General features: G+C 38.5%; 1 protein-coding gene and 1 long non-coding RNA gene across 3 annotated transcripts in view; one reads left to right on the top strand and one right to left on the bottom strand.

The window, feature by feature from the left end:
* The window catches only part of LOC138006938 (uncharacterized), a 67,702-nt gene that overhangs the window by 24,579 nt on the left and 28,636 nt on the right, over positions 1–14,487 (top strand). The gene's annotated exons all lie outside the window — the stretch shown is intronic.
* On the bottom strand, positions 8,184–13,157 carry LOC138008816 (uncharacterized). Its single transcript, XR_011124271.1, has 3 exons — positions 12,752–13,157; positions 9,317–9,419; positions 8,184–8,297 (listed from the first exon to the last, which is right to left on the bottom strand). It is a non-coding gene; the product is annotated as an uncharacterized lncRNA (long non-coding RNA).

Here is a 14,487-nt window from a genome sequence, read left to right on the forward strand (position 1 = left end):
CCGCATTCTCGTTGCTCGTGCGTTCATCCATCCGTATTTTTGGTTTCTTACATCAAATTTTACAGCTTTGGGTTCCCCCTTCGTACCCCATTTTGTTGTTGTCGTATCCAGATTTCTCTCACCTTATTCCTTGCCGCCATTTTGAAAAAATTTGCATATTTGTCCATCCTCGATGGACAAATCTTGATCACGTGATCTGCTGTGTGCCAGGGTCTTCACAAGACCCGCCGCCATATTAAAAGCCGAGAAGACCCTGGGAACGCGGTTGCATATTGTATATGAATGCCTCCAGAAAATGAGTTCACAACGTAACGGATAACATTGGATAACATTATGGACTCAAACTTTGCGTCACTGAAATGCAAGTACGTACTGCCTTAGGTAGCTTTCTTTCGGTAGTAACCGTTCATTAAGTCAATTTGTATCATCACAGGCTGCCCAGAGTCGGAAGGTAAACAATTATAAGGATTTGTATGGGAATCTCCATAGCAAACTGAAAAGGATATTTACCCGCAAAAGTTCTCAATAAAAAAGCCGTAATTTATTGTCGTGGTGAATTTCTCGCTATTTGTGTGGTTATTTGCCTGATTGAATGCGATTTAAGCGACTTCTCAAATTCCCGAGTTGTCACTCGTACCTAATAAAGGAAAGGCTGGAAAGTAATTTCTAGCTTACCTCACATCTCACCGATAAAATCACACTTCTCCGGCATGACTCACGCTCAAACCCCGGCGATGGCCACACGAATAAATTTACTTCTCCTTGACCAAGTTTTCATTTTGACACGGCTGGTCAACCGTTCACTTATTAGCTCTCACCGTATCGAGGCTCAAGAGAACGGTTGACCAGCCATGTCAAAATTCTACGTAGTCACTAAAACATGGAACGACCTAAAACCACCTACAACCACCTAAAACCATCTACAACCACCTACAACCACCTCAAAAATATCTACAACCACCTACAACCACCTCAAAAACATCTACAACAACTCACAAGGAATGGAATACCATCTTAGGGCTGATTTACACGGTACGACTTTGTCGTATGCTACAGCGGCTTACGACAGGCCCACGACATGATTTACGATTGTTGTGTACGTCAGAAAAAATGTCGTAGCATTTTAAAACATGTTTTAAAACGCTGCGACAATCGTAAGTCATGTCGTAGGCCTGTCGTGAGCTAGTCGCATGCGACAAAAGCGTATCGTGTAAATCGGCCCTTAAATTAAACAAGCCATCATTGTATAAAATAAGCAAGACGACAATATGTGGTTACCATTTAGCCAAAAAAATCCGGATGGCATGATCGTGGCATAAAGGTAAGCGAATTTGTTCTTCACTGGGAAAGGGTTTGAACCTGAAGTGCATGGTAATTTGACACGATTGAGTTTCTTGTCTTCACGCACGCAATGAAATAGGAAAAGGTTTTCGCGTCTAAGAGCAAATATGTTGTTTGTTTCAAAAAATTGTACGCTGGAAAAGGTGGCCTTTATGAATTCATCATCTTTTATGGTATGCGAGCTTAACTGGATTGTTTTTATGGCAATAGTAAAGCATTTTCGTGTTAAAATGAGGTTAGCGTTTTTCTGTTGTGCTAACTTAATTAAATATAAATATACATTCTGCCTCGTGAGTTTGTTATTCTCGTTAACCAGCTTCGCTGGAAAAGGATTCTGTGATATTTTCTGCCTTTGTGAATTATAATATCATGTTGTGTATTGAATTTTCGAGCTTAAGGTTGAAACGTGATACGGGAGGATATTTTTAGTATTTCTCTGTAAGCACGAAAGGGTTTCACGAAAATAAACAGGTCTGTTGGAAACGTGCTTGAGTTTCAACAAAGTGAGCCCAAAAATCAGCAAAAAATTGTGACGCCGGTAAAAATAAAGTAGCTGCTATTTCCAAAATAATGGACTTACGTGGTGATAAATAACCTCGTCTTGGAAGGTAAATTTTTGACTTTGCAGAAACAATGGTCAACCTCACTCAGAGTTTGGGCGTGTTTTGAATTCGCTCATTTATTGTCAAACTTTACAACACTTGACAGGAGAAAAACCTTACGAAAACCCGGTATCTTGCTATCATCTGAGACAGATGCTTCACTGTTTGGCGGGTAAACATGCCGCGGTAACTTAATCACGGCGCCCGGTGAATTCCGGCCATGTCACTTTCGATTTTGCGATTTATTTGTGCAACCAAACAGTACAATAATAAAATTGAACGTAGAAAAAATCTCCCAAAATGTTTGTCGCTGATCGTAACTTTTTATAGTCTATATTCACGGTTCAAAACTAATGTTGTTTTCATGTCGTAAATATGTTATTCTCGAGCGACCGTCCTGGAAACTTCCTTCTGCTCTTTCTAAAAACTGTGTATCAATTTACTTTTGCATCAATATTTGTTTTTGCATAAAGCAAGCTAACAAAATCTGTACCTTGCTGAGTTAGCATTTTTTAGCGTTAATAGTAGTAGGTCCAATGCTTCTGTTCTACGAAGGATCTGTTTCGTCGTACGAACGTGTGAGGACCTGTGAGCCAAAGGACCTCTGCTGGTATGACCTCTGGGTGACCCCTTAAATGGTCTTAATGACCCCCCAACTTGAAAAAAATTGTCTGGAACGGTGCACGTACCACAGTCAACCCAGTGTACCCTCACAAAACAGGGTCTAGTTTTGTGTCAAGTTTGGTGCCAATTGAATTCATTTTAAAACTTCACCGTTGCTTGGTTCTCACAGCAAATTTTGGGCAATTTGTTGACAAACAGAAAACTGCAATTTAACCGCGTTTCCAAATTTTCGCAAATTTCTCAAAAAATAAGAATCGCTGGAACTATTAAATGTGGTGTTTGAAAATAGTTCTATCTCATAAACCGTAACCTCTAATCTGCCGGGAGTGACGTCACAATCATTGAACCGTAACTGCTTGAAGGGAGTTGACGTGTTTTTAATCGCTTCGTGTTCTGTCCGCTGTCTCAGTTAAGAGTTTTTTTCCTTTTTCCCTTTACCTTTCTTTGCTGTAGGTGGATCGAGTTTTGTACGAGTTACTTGTTTCTTTTTAGTCTATAATTACCTTGTTATGGCGTTCTTTGATACCGAATTGGTGAACACGTGTGTCCGCCATTTTGGAAACTCTTCGCCTCCATTTGTGGTATTTTAGCTTTTGAGGCCTCCTCTGACATTGCCATTTTGTCGTTGGACGGAAATTCTCTTATTACTGGGTTGCCCTATGGCAATTCCAGTCGGAAAATGGGTAGATTTCTCCGTTTTATTTTTTTTATTTATTTTATTTTTTTCCATGTCGGTAAAAGTCTTGCCTGTCACTCCCCTGCTAAGTGGTGTCTTTGTGCATAGAGCCCTGCTGCGCGTATTTTCTTAGGATCGAGAGGGTAGTGGGAAATGCGTAGATTTCTCTGGTGGACACATTATAACGATTAACTTAACCGGCAATGGCGTCGAAAGTCATGTAGCGCGAATGGCGTTTTAGTAGATCTTTGAACAAAATATACCCTTATGAAGCTCAATAATGGCAAATCAATTGGATACTGAACAAGACAGGCGACAACATCGACAACAATCTGTCGCCCGTTGAGCCGTCTTTTACCAAGTGTGCTGTTATGTAGAACACTGAAGATTCGCAGGGCAGCGATAATAGTGAATTCAAAGACTAGACCAGGTGGATTGAATGGAATTTCAAGCGTTAAAATCGCTGAAAAGGTAAGATTATTGTCGAAGCTTCGATGCCGCAATTGCGTGTCTTCACCACATGTTCCTTTGATCTCACATTATTGTGTTTTCCGTCAAAATATTCGCTTGTTTTCGCTTTCGCTCGAACATAATTTACCTTTATTACATGTCCAGTGAATAGTTTTATCCTCTGGCATGAATTTTCCGTCGAAAAATCGGTTATTTGGGCGGTCAGTGTAAAACGCAGACTGCAGACTTCAGACTGCAGACCGGGGGTAAAATGCAGACTGAGGGTAAAATAAATATTTAAAAAACGAGTCATAAGGATAAAATAAAGATTGTTTGAAAGACAATCCTGTTTTACATCGGTCAACAACTCACATTATCATGACTGCAGGTCGCTGCACCTTTTGTGGATGCGATCGTACGCGTTGAAATCATCTGTGCTTTGTTTTTGCGCTTCCAGATGCATTGCAATGTTACAAATTATTTGTCACACCGGTACATCGAGGGAAATCGATCGAAAAACCAACAATTATTACTTCGAATACCTGAATAATCTCGGTTGTCTTTTTTCGGTGCAACGAAATGCACAACGAATTTCATGTATTTCGAGCAATTAGGACGCGGGGATTTCATTGGTTAAGCTATGCGTGATAACCCCTAGGGAGAGGTTATAATTGAAAATTACATCTTCCAGATGCAAAACAAACGAACTTGTGAACTAAAGGATAAACATAACGTACACGAAAGCGAATGAAAGGATCCTAATAAGAAATTTTTACACCTCAGTCATACTGGCTTAAGCCGACTGAATTGAAACGTTAAATGGTTGCAAAATCCACGTTATCTCTGTCTTTGTTAATTGGTATTGTAGCCATGCGTGTCAAAATAAATTGAGTTATTGGGTAATTACTCGATTACTTTGTTCAGTGCAGCAAAATGGACAGTTGAATTACGGGGTGGTGACTTCTTTGCCTAAAAGCAACTCACTTAACGAAACTATCCTTTTTCCAACAACAACAAGGATTCAAACAGCTTTAATTCTTACAGAGTTCGATGAAAATCCGGATTTAAAACATGCGGTGGGGCAACCAAAGCGATGGGAGCTGTGTTAGGGTTTCAGTGTAAAAGTACAAACGGCTACTAACACTCTTATAACTCTTTTTTCATTATTATTGTATTAACGCGCAGTCTGCAGTCTGCAGCCTGCATTTTACCCTCTGTCTGCATTTTATCCCTGGTCTGCAGTCTGCGTTTTACACTGACCGGTTATTTGGGTGACTTTTGGCAACAGAGGTTAATTATTCGTAGTGCGATGGGTCGCAAATTTGACACTTTTATCGCATTATCACATTACGCATTGAATCCACGTTATCTATTATTCCTGAAAATCTAAAAATATTCCTGCCTCATCAGTTTTCGGTCGAATTTATGTCCAAGAAAGCAGATAAATTGCAGAAAATTTTAGTTTTGCATCCAAAAATTCGCTAAAATGACCAAATTTTGCCTGGAAAACATATTTTACTGTTATTTTTCTTAAATTTTTTCGTTCAACTTTCGCTTTTATAAAATGTTTCAGTTGTCTGTAAATAAGTTATATGCTGTTGGAAAGCTTATTTTCTTAGCTTTAAAATGATGTATTTTTTTCCCCCTAACTTTAAATATTTTTTGAGCAAAAAAAAATATTTTTTGGCGATGGCTGATTTACCGCGGTTTTCTCGCGGTTGGGAAGTAGGAAAAAGAGTTAGGCCGGTAGCCAGGTTTTTAACCTCAGAAAAGGATCTGTTTCGTCGTACGAACGTGTGAGGACCTGTGAGCAAAAGGGCCTCTGCTGGTATGACTTCTGGGTGACCCCTTAATAACTTCTTACTAACCGAGCGCGAGGGCCGTACTGCCAGGGAAATATTGACCCGAGGTCGTGGCAGGACGGACCGAGCGCAGCGAGGTCCGTACAAAAACGACCCAGGGCCAATATTCCCCAGTACGGCTCGAGCTAGCTCGGTTAGTAAGTAGTTTATTATATGGTTTTTTAATAACCTTTTGCTTTGTTTTTGCAAGCCCGTAGTCGGCCCGCGGGCTAGTCACAATCAGCCAATCAGAGCGCGCGTTATATCGGCTACAAACCCCAACTTAAAAAAAATTGCCTGGAGTTTGAGTTTGAGTTTGTAAAATACGTATGAAAGGTGAAGTGAACTATATAATAGTCACGTTTATGGAAAATTCACCTAGAATGACCTCGTGTAGGCATTCACGTTAGTACCACGTGACGTCTGTTCGCCAGCTTGAACTGTACGAATTCCATTGTACGGTACATTTCAAAGGAGAAGTGATCTATTTTTATAGTCACATTTATTACAAGTTCACCTACACAGGGTGAAAACAAGTGTTTACGTATCCGTTTTTGTAACGGATTCCTTACGGAATCTTGAATTTCCGCTAACGGAAACTCAGATAACCGAAGCGGGAAACACGTGTGTACGTTACTTTTCCGCGACTGCGGCTTCGCGGAAACGCATTCCTTAAACTCGTGTATCCGCGAGGTTTCCGTGACCACGGAATTACTAACAACCGTCATGTTTCCGTAACTCGTAAATACAAGGGACACACGATAATCCGCTGAATTTCTGGGGTTCGGAAACTTAACCTTAATTTTCAATCGGAGGGTTGGCTTTTCCTGGAGAAGCATTTAGTGGAAAGAGGCCTAGAAAGCGAGTTATAAGCCACTAACTTTGAAAGGGGCTTCCTTGTTATGATCGCGCGGTATTGAACTCTACAATAACGCGTAGCTAAACCTCACATTACGTAAAAACAAGGTAAAACTTGGCAAACATCATTAGACCCACTGAATATGCACACTCAGTTCATTCAAGGTTATGCTTTATTATCAGGTTATCAAGAGGGCGTTTTATCAATGATGACAACAGCATATAATAAACTTCTTTGATAAAATTGTAAAAATTCTAGTCATAATGAATTAAAAATTTCTCGACTTTACTTCCGAAATCTTTAAAAATTCTGATTCAATAGTATCTTATCTGAATTAAAAATTGATATGATCAGTATCATTTACTCTATTATCTTTCATTTTCTGTACATTTACCAAAATATAAAATATAATAAAATAGCAATTTCATACCGTAGTTAAATGTTCTATTTTTCGCACCTAACTGCTTGTCCAATTTCGAGAATGAAGAAATCACTCATACCTATTAATTTCAAATATTGCTCGAGATTTTTCGAATTTTGTTTACAATAGACACTCTCTACTTAAATTTTATCGATGAAAGTCTTGTCAACAAACTTTCACCCAGGCTTGAGTTCCTTTGTCTGTCCTATCATTTCTTTACTTTTTGCTTTAGACTTGCTTATCGTTTACATTAAAAATAGCAAGACGATTCTTTTATCCAATTGTTTCGATTGTCCAAAGGATACTTAAAGTGATTACTGACATGTCTACACGCATTTGAGAGAGCACAGTGCAGAATGGACATAAAATAATGCCTTAAACTGATGTGATTGTAACTGATATAACTTAGCAGCCTTACAACCTCTATTGGTTGGTTAACACGATGCTCCGTTATGGGAAATACATTTCTACTTCAATGGTCTTCCCCATAACTAAGTACTGTAGTCATCATTTTACTAAGATGATTGACCAACCAATGCATATATTGATATTCATCTGGACATATGAATCAAACAAAGGCTCAGCTCCCTTAACTTTAAGGGATATTTACACGATGACATCATAATATTTGAATACGAGTCACGGTATCAGAATCATTCTGACTTTGCTTTCCTCGTGGTAATTAGCACTATTGTTGTTTTAACCCCATTAGGATTTGAAACTTGAATAAGTTAGGAAAAACAGAATTAATTGTGGTAATTCTAGTCAAATGATGCCTTCCTGCAAATGTCCCCTTCTTGCCAGACTTGACGTCAATTGATTGAAACCAAATATTACAATAATAAGAAATGGTCTAAAGTACAGAAAAAATGCTGCTGAGTTGACATCTGTACAGTGAACTGTAAAACTGGAAAAACCTATTCTTCTTGCATCTATGGCTACCACGCTAAACCACGTTTGAACCACGCTAAAGTTACTGTGCTGCAGCATAGCAACCATTACAAACACTGTTGCATACCTTGCCCTTACTCTGCTTCAATGTGCCAGCAGATATTTGAGTTTAAAAAAAAATACAGTGTGTTGCAGAGTTAAAAGTACAATGAAATGAAAAAAAAGAAAATAAATAATAACTAAGGAGACTTTTAACTCTGGGTCAATCGCCCAGCCCAGAAACGGTAGGTTTGTGGCAGAGGTCTGCTTGACATATTTTGACCAGCCACTCGCTGCCGTTCTTTGTTGCCTCTTGCTCATACGAGCCTTGTAAGTGGCATCCAAGACTGCTTTAATATTGCATAATTTGCTCCTTTCCCACTGTAGCGGTTTCACATCCCTTGCAGAGGGTCCACTTGTTTGTCCTCCATCTTCATCACTCTGATGACATAAACTCAACAGCATTGTCTAGTTTTAGCAAATCTCTTGCTCTGTCCTTGTCCTGTGTGGAGAGTGCTGCTTTTTGCACAATTTCTAGTCAATAGTTCAATTTCTAAAAACCCAACAATAGATAACTATCAGATGAAACACTTGAACAAAATCATTTTCTTACTGTATACAACATGAACAGGAAAAAAAAACAGAGTAGCATGAACAACCTGTCTTAAAATACCATAGAAGGGATTGGTTGCACTACCATGCGATGGACAATTGATTGTAAGATACTTATATACATTTTGTATAAATGGATAGTGCATTTCCATTAATTTACTCTTGTCACCAATGCAAGACCAAAGCAATTAAAGACCACCTTTGCCATGCAAAACCACTTATCCAGAATTTACCCTAATGAAATGCACGTCGAATTTTGACTTACAGCACGAAATTTCCCGTTAAGTATACGCATTTTCTATCTTTTTAAGATAAAAGTTAGGGTTAGCGTCATTTTAAGGTTAGGGTAACTACTGCTGTGTATAGGGGACACTTTATGATGTTACATGTAATTGTCTGTAGTCTTAGACTTAAGTGGTGTTGAAGTTGCGGCGAAGACCAAGGAGACGCTTCATGAGGTTTAATGAAATCGGTGTGCATCTAATTAATCAATCCTGGACATATCAATCCTGGGTCAATCCTGGACATATCTGTGCAAGCCATTTGTCTTCTCATGATCATTATTTCAATCACGGACACACTATATTGCCCTTGTTGCTATCAATAGAAATTACATCAACTGATTTGCCAACACCAATTATTCTGCATGTACATGGCACACACCATTGTCAAAAAAAGGTACAGAACCATGATACAATTTGTACCATGACTTCTAAGAGATGTAACAGTGGGGAAGGGGAAGATAAGAAAATAACATCCTTTTTACATTGCCAAAAGAATGGAAGCAATAATTGGTGTGAAGAGGTGGTTTTACTCGCAATTCATGTGCTCTTTTGTATTCTAAGGAAGGGCAGTTTGACAAACTATTGCCTTCTGTTTTGTTGTACCTGACTGACATAGGATTTACAATACCCTGGAGAGGTACTGCACAAAAATGCAATGTGTTAATATGAACTGTACCTTTTATCTCTGCCTTGACCCATTTTTCCTTTCCAAAAATTAATTTCCTCTGATTTCTTTGACAATAATTTCCTCAATCTTCTTGTTCCCTTCATGGTCATATCTCAAGGGTTAATTAACACAAATCAAATCTAATGATTAAAATTAAAATGAACATGCAGGTAAGGTAATTTCCACCTAGGTGGCATCTCTTAGCTAGAGGGTGTAATCATTGGAAGTACCATTTGGATATGAAGTACATGTACAGTGTAACATGCTTTGTAAGATGTAATTATGCTTGCTAGAAGTAGAGAATCATTATCTTAAACCAAGGTCATGAAATCATATTTTCAAAATGATATTTTAACACAATTGACCAAATTGCTATTTTAACTCTCAAAGAGGGATTAACAGCTCTTGCACTACTCTAACTCTGTCAATGAAAGCCAATTGTAAAGTCACAACTCTCTTTGAAATTCAGTAGCAGATAAAACCTTAAATTGCATAATCTCAGCAATGTAACATCATGCTTTCAAAATAAAATTTTGACATCATTGACAAAAGTGCAGCCACTTTGTCCACTCAAAGATGGATAAAAAGCTTTGGCACAGCCCACTCAGAGATGGGCAGCCTGACTTTTGTCAATGAAAGCCAATTATTGTTAAGTCACAACTCTCTTTGAAACTCAGTGAGCAATATAATTTGCATAACCCAACCTCAAAGGAATCATACGTTCCAAATGAAATTTGGACATCATTGACAAAAGTGCCATTTTGTCCACTCAAAGATGGATAAACAGCTTTGGCACAGCCCACTCAGAGATGGGCAGCCTGACTTTTGTCAATGAAAGCCAATTATTGTTAAGTCACAACTCTCTTTGAAACTCAGTGAGCAATATAATTTGCATAACCCAACCTCAAAGGAATCATATGTTCCAAATGAAATTTGGACATCATTGACAAAAGTGCCATTTTGTCCACTCAAAGATGGATAAACAGCTTTGGCACAGCCCACTCAGAGATGGGCAGCCTGACTTTTGTCAATGAAAGCCAATTATTGTTAGGACACAACTCTCTTTGAAACTCAGTGAGCAATATAATTTGCATTTTTTATAACCTAACCACAACAAAATCATAATGTTCAAAATGAAATTTGGACATCATTGATAAAAGTGCCATTTTGTCCACTCAAGGATGGATAAACAGCTTTGGCACAGGCCACTCCAAGATGGGCAGCCTGACTTTTGTCAATGAAAGCCAATTATTGTTAAGTCAAACCTCTCTTGGGAACTCAGTTGACAATATAATTGGCATAACCTAACCTCAATGAAATCATACTTTTAAAATAAAATTTGGACATCATTGACAAAAGTGCCATTTTGTCCACTCAAAGATGGATAAACAGCTTTGGCACAGCCCACTCAGAGATGGGCGGCCTGACTTTTGTCAATGAAAGCCAATTATTGTTAAGTCAAACCTCTCTTGGGAACTCAGTTGACAATATACATGTAATTGGCATAACCTAACCTCAATGAAATCATACTTTTAAAATAAAATTTTGACATCATTGACAAAAGTGCCATTTTGTCCACTCAAAGATGGATAAAAAGCTTTGGCACAGCCCACTCAGAGATGGGCGGCCTGACTTTTGTCAATGAAAGCCAATTATTGTTAAGTCACAACTCTTTTTCAAACTCAGTGAGCAATATAATTTGCATTTTTTACAACCTAACCACAACAAAATCATAATGTTCAAAATGAAATTTGGACATCATTGATTAAAGTGCCATTTTGTCCACTCAAAGATGGATAAACAGCTTTGGCACAGCCCACTCCAGGATGGGCAGTCTGACTTTTGTCAATGAAAGCCAATTATTGTTAAGTCAAACCTCTCTTGGAAACTCAGTTGACAATATAATTGGCATAACCTAACCTCAATGAAATCATACTTTTAAAATAAAATTTTGTCATCATTGACAAAAGTGCCATTTTGTCCACTCAAAGATGGATAAAAAGCTTTGGCACAGCCCACTCAGAGATGGGTGGCCTGACTTTTGTCAATGAAAGCCAATTATTGTTAAGTCACAACTCTCTTTGAAACTCAGTGCGCAATATAATTTGCATTTTTTATAACCTAACCACAACAAAGTCATAATGTTCAAAATAAAATTTGGACATCATTGATAAAAGTGCCATTTTGTCCACTCAAAGATGGATAAACAGCTTTGGCACAGCCCACTCCAAGATGGGCAGCCTGACTTTTGTCAATGAAAGCCAATTATTTTTAAGTCAAACCTCTCTTGGAAACTCAGTTGACAATATAATTGGCATAACCTAACCTCAATGAAATCATACTTTTAAAATAAAATTTTGACATCATTGACAAAAGTGCCATTTTGTCCACTCAAAGATGGATAAACAGCTTTGGCACAGCCCACTCAGAGATGGGTGGCCTGACTTTTGTCAATGAAAGCCAATTATTGTTAAGTCACAACTCTCTTTGAAACTCAGTGAGCAATATAATTTGCATTTTTTATAACCTAACCACAACAAAGTCATAATGTTCAAAATGAAATTTGGACATCATTGATAAAAGTGCCATTTTGTCCACTCAAAGATGGATAAACAGCTTTGGCACAGGCCACTCCAAGATGGGCAGCCTGACTTTTGTCAATGAAAGCCAGTTACTGTTAAGTCACACCTCTCTTGGAAACTCAGTTGACAATATAATTGGCATAACCTAACCTCAATGAAATCATACTTTTAAAATAAAATTTTGACATCATTGACAAAAGTGCCATTTTGTCCACTCAAAGATGGATAAACAGCTTTGGCACAGCCCACTCAGAGATGGGCAGCCTGACTTTTGTCAATGAAAGCCAATTGTTAAGTCACAACTCTCTTTGAAACTCTCAATATTTGTACAATTTGCATGACCCTAATGAATAAATTCATGGATATTGAAAATTGTACAGCATTGACGAAAGTGTTATTTTGTTGTCTGGGAGATATATTATGCAGCTTTAGCACAGCCCACCCAAAGAAATTTGGGACTACATATACCACAATGAGAGAGAGAGGTGTATTTAATTACAGTAATTTCCAATACAGTTGACTCCTCATACAAGAATAATTATTATCATCCGGAAGTGGTCAGGCGAAAAAAAAAGGGAAAGAAAAACCAAAAAAGAAAGAGGATAAAGTTTGGATACCTAGGTTCTAAACTTGGTTAAATTTTAGCGAACATTAATTTTTGGACAGCAGAGAATTCCACTAACAATAGTCCAGGACAGCTGTATGTGACATAGTTGAGGTAGAAATTGGTACAAATGAGTATTCATGTTTGCATCGGCTTCTGCAAGATGGTGAACATTGGTTCCCACTACGGTTTATTTCTGAAAGATTACTGTATTTGTGATTTTGTATAGCGTAGACAAGGGAGCATCTATTTACCAACCTGGCACTTGTCAGAAAGCCTGCAAAATCCTCCCTCTGTTTCCTCAATTCTCTGTAGGTCTTTCTGACAGCGTCCTTTCATATAAACGCTTTCTCGAAATGTCAGTCTTTTTAAGTGACACAGGACAATGTCCACCATACCTTTAAGTGAATGAGAGGTGCACAAGTCCCATAGATTCTAACCACTTTTGAAGGAAAATAGGGAGTGTTTTTTAGCTTCAAAGGCACGAGCCTCGAGGGAGGAATGTGAGAATGCCGCCCAGGAAATTTTGCAAATCTAGTTTCTCCTAAGTGGCATCTCCTGCATTAGCCTGGGAGCAAGCTCTCTTCTGGGGTGGGTGGCTCACCCCCCAAGAGAGCTTGCTCACAGGCTACTCCTGCATTGAACATCATTTTTATCACACATCCTTTCGCATGAACTTAATATTCAGTATGGAGCTATTTCCTTGCCAGGGAATAAAAAATCCCTGATGAAGTGAGCCTCTGTCGCACGAAACGCGTAGGAGAATAAAAAGAGTCATACAAGTACTTGTTCGCAGAAATGCTACAAACTGGCTTAAAGAAACACACGTAGCTCTAAACCTCAACATATAAACTTTGCCGCTAAAGCACTAAGGTGATATATTCGTTCACAATTCTTATGAGAATACATTAATTTCACAATCGCTGTAACTCTTACTCGGTAAGATTTTTCTCGGTACAGTACTGTAATCATAATGTAACAATAAACGTTCTTGGTAGAACTTATATATTGATTACAACGCATGCAGTAACAAGTTTTGAACGAAGGACTCTTTGGAGTTCACTTAATTTGACCGAGACTGAAAACAATAAGATTGCAGCAAACTACAATTCAGTACTTACGGAACAACTTGGATCAACCGACGTCGAAGAGCGCTGTTTGGAACTGAAGAGACTCTTCTTCGCTTTTGATTTGCACATTGCGTCCAAACGATCGTTAAGCTTTTGGTTAACGGACCTCAGTTCAGCCAGCTCTTTCAAAACGGCTTCCATGGGACTTGGGGTCACTTTTTTGCTGTACTTGAGCATTGCTAGTACTTGGGCAACCTTCCCTTCCCATTTTATCTTTTGCCGAAACCGAAGGACTTCAAGAGAACGACCAAAGAGCGAAATAGCAATATTCAAAGGGCGCGCAATTATAATTGACCTCGGTTCAAAAACGAGGCAATCATGCGCGGTAAGGACAAAATGGGAGAAGGTTTCAAAGGTCGATAAACTGATCTTCATGTCGAAGAGTGAATGTGGAAGTTACAGTTTAAGCGAAGCAATATTGGTGTTCTTCAGATAGCGTTTCGAGAAGATTGTATCACTTTCATTTCGCGATTCATTGCCATAAATAGGAAGCATCAGAACATTAATTGACACTATAATCGTGTGTCCTCTTTATTTGACTCCGATATATCTTTTTGCGGCCCAGTATTACTCCGTCTGTATCTTTGCATTTCAATTGAAACTTGGATAGATATTTGCGAGGCTTGTAGAAGGCTGCAAGTATTACAAATGATTTCATTCTCGGTAACCCCTGGGGAAGCCAGCCAGGACGGGACGCCGGACCTTTGCCAGTCCTGATAATGCTAGTGATTCCTTCGTCCGGTTTTGACTAACTGCCCCTGGGTCTCCGATGTCAAAGGTTTTTAAAACAAAGATCAAGGAGACACTATAAAGTAGAACTATATTATACCTTGTTGAAAATGTTAATGTTTGTAACTGACTTGT

The sequence above is a fragment of the Montipora foliosa genome, chromosome 6, assembly GCF_036669935.1.
Source record: "Montipora foliosa isolate CH-2021 chromosome 6, ASM3666993v2, whole genome shotgun sequence".
Classification (NCBI taxonomy): Eukaryota; Metazoa; Cnidaria; class Anthozoa; order Scleractinia; family Acroporidae; genus Montipora; species Montipora foliosa.